Source organism: Myotis yumanensis, unplaced genomic scaffold, assembly GCF_028538775.1.
Source record: "Myotis yumanensis isolate MYYU_CA2020_CCGP unplaced genomic scaffold, mMyoYum1.0.hap1 SCAF_13, whole genome shotgun sequence".
NCBI classification, from domain to species: Eukaryota; Metazoa; Chordata; class Mammalia; order Chiroptera; family Vespertilionidae; genus Myotis; species Myotis yumanensis.
The window spans coordinates 5,070,910-5,076,573 of record NW_027223764.1 but is presented as its reverse complement, the minus strand read 5'-3'; positions in this window follow the sequence as shown (position 1 = coordinate 5,076,573).

The window sequence follows — 5,664 nt, the reverse complement described above, 5'->3', positions numbered from 1 at the left end:
GTCGCCATGGAGACACGGGCCGCTGGAGGAGGGGCGGGACCCCGCAGACGCCCAGCCTCCAGGAGGGTGGGTGCGCATGCGCGTGCGCGAGGCAGGGGCCGGCGGCAGCGCTCATTGGGGTCCCCAGCACTGTCCCGCCGCCCGCGACCTCCTCTGCCAGGCGGTCCCGGTCCGGTCCGTGACACCGAGAGAGAGGTTGTTGGGCTTCCTGACACAGGGACGCTGCACCAAAGCCAGAGTCATGGTGCGCGAACAGGACGACCGCGAGGTGGCGGGAGCGAGCTGGGCTTGAGGACATGGTCCCTGAGCACAGCCGCTAAGCACCCGGGAAAGGACGCTTTTCAGGCCGCCCACCCTGTGTCCAGAACTTGAAACCCGCCTGTGGTAGACCTGGGTCCTCTAGGGTCCCAGGGTGCCATCCATGGGTGCAGGGCATGGTAGGCAGGGGAAGTTGGAGGTAAGCTAAGGATGGGTGGCTTGCTGCAAGCTGGACGCCCTGAGCTCTAGCCAGAACCCCACGGTGGATGGGCCTCGGGTGTCCTGCAGAAGTGGCGCCATTCCTCCTGAACAAATGGCACCATTCCTCACCCAGCGCAGGCCTCACCCAGGAGTTGGAGAAGCTGAAAGCTGCTCTCCGGACTCCCACCAATGAGGACAGTGAGCCGCAGCCACACCTGGCCCCTGGCCCTGACCTTCCAGGTACAAAGACATTAGGGCTGCTACCGCACGGCTGCCCTCCACCCCCCAATCTCACACAAAATGCCTCTTGTGGCTCCGTTAGGAGAGCCAGGAAAGGTGTGTTCCCCAAACCGCAGGCCGCCTCACCTTTCAGTAATTTCTGAAAAGCAGAGCACATTCTCTGATTGAAGAGGAAGCAGCAGAGAGAGATGAAGCAGCTTCTTAAGAAACCTCACCTGCAAAGATGGTGCATATCTGCTACACAAGAGGAAAGTCAAATATAGTAAATGCTTAATGTTCAGTGTCACTAAAGGCTTTCAGATAGTGCAAACTCTTGCTCAAACAGATCATTATTTTCAGGACAATGTCCGATGGATTTTCATCACCTTGAAATTCACATGTAATAGGGTAAAAACCACATATCTTAACACTAGTGTACCTGTTTCCAACTGCTGTTGCAACAAGTCACCGAAAACTTCCCACATGCACCTAACTGGTTTGGCTCAGTGGATAGAGCATCAGCCCTTGGACTGAAGGGTCCTGGGTTTGATTCCGGTCAAGGGCACATACCTTGGCTGTAGGCTCCATCCCCAGCCCTGGTTGGGGTGCGTGCTGGAGGCAACCAACCGATGTGTCTCTCTCACATCGATGTTTCTCTCCCTTTCACTCTCTCTGAGAATCAATGGAAAAAAATGTCCTCGGGTGAGGATCAACCACAACAATAACAAACTTCCCGCTTGCAACAAGCACATTTCTCATCCCGCCATTGGGGAGGCCAGACGCCGTCATCCTGACCTGGTCTCCCTGAGCCAGCTCAAGGTGTGGAGACCCATCAGGACACACGGTCAAAGACATCCACAGCAGCCTCTCTCTCTTCAGCAAGAACTGGGCCGGATGTCAGAGGCCAGGACAAGAGGAAGCCATGAAATGGACAGACAGTAGCTGCTCACAACCACAAGGATGAATCCTAGAAAGAGGAAGTCTCAGGAGACCTCGCACAGCACAAACGTTTCTCAGATGAACAAAACCGAGCGTTAAGTTGCAAGTGTGAGTGAGAAAAATCAAGGGATGGCTTGGTCCATAACCCGGGCTGGGGGCAGGTAGGAGACAAGAGAGCATGTGGTAAGTGTTGTGGGCTAAACGTGTCCCCCCAGATTCATACATTGAAGTCTGAACCCCCTCAGAATGTGACCCTATTTGGAGATGGGGTGTTTACATGAGGCCACATGGGTGGCCCTAATTCAATAGGACTGGTATTCTATCAGAAGAGGACATAAGGACACAGACACACACAGAGGGACAGTCATCTGCACGTCAAGGAGGGGGGCCCCAGGAGAAACCAACCTGGCCAACACGTTGACCTCAGACTTCTGGCCTCCAGAACTGTGAGAAATAAACATCTGTTGTTCAAGCACCCTGTTGGTTGCCTCCAGCACGTGCCCCAACCAGGGCTGCACCCCTGGAAGCAACCCTGGGAAACTAAAAGTGGGTCAGAGGACAGGTGGTCCCTCAATCCAGCCCGGGGGAGGCAGGTGCAGGTGCACAGATAGGGTCGGAGGGTGGGTGCTGGTGAGGTTGGTGGCTCCTTGTCGGTGTTACATCTGTCCACTCAGAACATTTACATTTTACATCTGTCACTTGGTGTGCATCGATTGTTACAAGGCAAAGGAGGAGTCTGCCTAGTGAAGGGCAGCACCGGGCATGTGTTGCCCATCTACTGGGGGTAGGAGGCTCCTAACACCTGCTCCGGTCAATCCGGGGTCTGGCTGAGTTGTTTACGGGTGTCAACAGTGTCATTCCCAAGCTTACGGCAGTGAACTCAGCGGTGACTTGCCTCCCAGGCCTGCTTCCCTCCTCTGTGACACGGGGTGCCCTGAGAAGGATGTTGTCACAGGGCTGCGAGCTCTGAGTAATGCCGTGAGATGCAGAGCACTGTGCCAGGCAGACCAGCAACATCCATGGCTCATCTCTCTCATGCCAGGAGGTGAGGTCATCACCCCAATTTTACAGGGGAGACAGAGGAGCAGGGAGGTCACAGCGGCCTGACACAGCCTCTGCATCTATGGAGGGTCCCCAGAGTGGCTCTGAATCTCCGGTCACCTGCCTCTTTCCATGCACATCTAACGGGAGCACAAGAAACTGGGGATCCTCCCCCTAAAACAAGACTCTAAAGTAGAGAAACCAGTTCTCCACGGGGAACTTTGTGGAGAACCAGCAGGTTCACCATCTGGTGAGAACTGACCCCTGGCCTGGGCCTGACCTGCTGGGAGAGGAGGCCTCCACTCCGGTCAGAGAGGCTGCACGAGGTCACCTCATCTCCATCCCTGCCAGGCCCGCGGAGCCAGCCTCTGGACTCCTGGCCCAGCACCTTTTCCCTGCTGCCAGCTGCCTGTGGGGTGGGGTGCAAGGCCCTCTGAGGCCCAGGGCTGGCTGGTTCCTGCAGAGACCCACACCCTGACCTTGCAAGCATGGCCAGTGCCACCTCTCCTGGGGAGGTGATGGTGGCAAGTGTGTTGCAGAGTTGCCTTAGCTTCATAGCTTCCCAGATAAATCAGGGAGCTAGGAAGATGAATAAGCCTATTTTTAAAAGAGGATTGAGGACAACTACAGAAAGCAAGATGATGCAGAAAATTGGATTGGCCCTGCTTTTTGGAGAATTTGTATAGAAATGCTTCAGAAGTAAGGGCGGGGGAAAGGACCCCTCCCTCCCCCAATCTCTCCTGCCCACATGGCCCTTGTCCTTGACCAGCCACTGGGCAGATTTCAAGGTTGAAGTTTAACTGAGAGGCAGCACTGGGTGCTTCTGAGAGGGCAGCAACTGGGGAGGATGGGCTTCTCTGTGACACAGAAACTGGGTGGGGGCAGAGATGGGCCTGGTCCTCTGAGGGCTGGTGGGCGGAGGTGGCTGGCCCCAGACTCAAAGGGAAGTGTGGGCTGGTGATGGCCACCTCGCCTGCCTGCCCCAGAGCGACATTCTCCCTGGGAAAGGTAAAATTATGAAATATAAAGATCTCCAAGTTCCACGAACCAGCCTCTGTGTGTACTGGCTCATTGCTGGTCTCCTGTCATTGAAACAAGACAGATAAGGTTTCTGGTCGGTGTGGGCACCCAGGGACACTGTTGGCCTCAATGCTCCCTCTCCATTCACAGTTGGCCCCCATCCACCCCTAGAACTTCACAGTTGCTTGCAGGGGTGCAGACCTGGTCTGCTCCAAGCTGGGCTGCTCCTAACCTTTTCTCTGTGCTGCCCACAGGGTCCTATTTCACATTGTCCTGACTCCCACCATCCAATCCTTGAGCAACCCTGGACCTGCCCTGGGCCAGGTATAGTCAGACTTGTGCCCTTTGCCCGCAGGCGGGCTCTCAGGCCCGTTGGCTCTGCTGGTTCCTCTTCTTTCCTACTGGAGCCTGCGAAGGGACCCCAAATCTTAGGGCCCAGGGTTTGGGGAGCTGCTCAGTTTCTTTAGAGGAGATTCTATTTCCTGACTGGGGGCAGGTGCCTGGTTTGGCCTTTGGGGCTCTCAGTCAGTGTGCAGATGTCCCCATCAGTCCCTGCAGGTCCCTTCGCTCTGTCTTCTGTTGGGCCTGGTGTCCCTGAGTCAGAAGCCCATGGTCCTTCTATCCAGAGAACTGTCCGGCCCCAACTGCCCTCGGGGTGTGTGTGTGGGGGGGGGGGGGCATCCTGGGGCTCAGCTGCTCTGTCCAGCTTTTCCAGCGCCCCCTCCCTGTGTTTAGGCCCCTTCCCTGGTAGACCTGCTATGTCCAAGGCTCTGGTCTCCCCAATATTCACAGTAACTTTTCCAGCCAACCTCTTAATGCAGTAACATATTTTTCCACTAACGTCCCTTCTCTTGTTCCCTCTCTAAGGGGCAAAGTTATACTTTTTTATACCTTTTCTGCCCCGTGAGGGGGTCTTGGAGGGAGAGGAGACAGATGGGTGTGGCAGTCTGCCCTGGGGAATCCGAGGCTGCCGTGGGTTCCTGGGATTCTGATGCCCACCTCCCTGCACGTGTTCCTCCTTCAGAGCATCCCTGCCCGGACCGAGTGGACGGGGGTTAAATCCTACAGTGGCTCCTCTGTGCAGGCGGGGCTGAGTGCCTTCCACGTGCCCTCCCCACCTCCCCCCGCCCCCCATAAGTGGCAGTTCCAGGAGGAAGCCAAGGACAGGAGCTCAGAAGGCTGCGTCCAACCTGGGGGGCCGGGAACTTGTCTCCCTGCTCCTGAAATTTAACCCGAGACCCAGGCCTGCACCTCAGCCAGGGCAGGGGACCCGTGGTAGGGGGTGGGTGGGGCTTCCCTAGGTGGCTCACAGGTGATTTCTCCCTTGTCTTTCATGTCCTCACTGGTGGGCAGGTGGTCCCTTAGTGATGTATGGCCAGTCAGCACTGGCCCCTAAAGTGTGGCCCAGAAATGACATAGGTCGCCTCTGCTCACATCTCACTGGTCAAGCAGGTGGAGGAGCCGCAGTGAACTTCAAAGGCGGGGCGGGGACGAATGTAATGCTCCATCCATGCACAAGGAGCCCTAGCACGATCCCCCGGGCGGTCCTGGGGCGCGAACCTGCGCCAAGAGCTCTGGTTCAGCACTGGGGCCCTGGCATCTGTGTTGGGAAGCGGACCAGAGACCCAGCCAAGGGGACCCCGAGAGCGCGGGTGCAGGTGCTCAGTGCCGAAACCACCCCGGCACGCACGAATGCGTGTTTGAGCCCGTCGCCTGGGGAGGGGCTCCTGCACCAGCCCCGCCGCCGCCCCTCCCCCGTCCTGCTCCCCATCCCTCCCGGGGCGCAGTCTCGCGAGCCACCTGCAACCCCAGGGTGGGATCCGCATCCGGTGCAGCGCCGCCGGGCTGCCAATCCCGAACGCGACCGGCCTCGGTTCCAACGTGGCCGTTTCCCAGCGCCCCATCCCCGGCCCGGCGCGCCCTTGAGAAGCGCAGAGCCGCAGGCTGATGCGTAAGGTTCCCCAGTTCGAGTGGCGGCAATCGGGG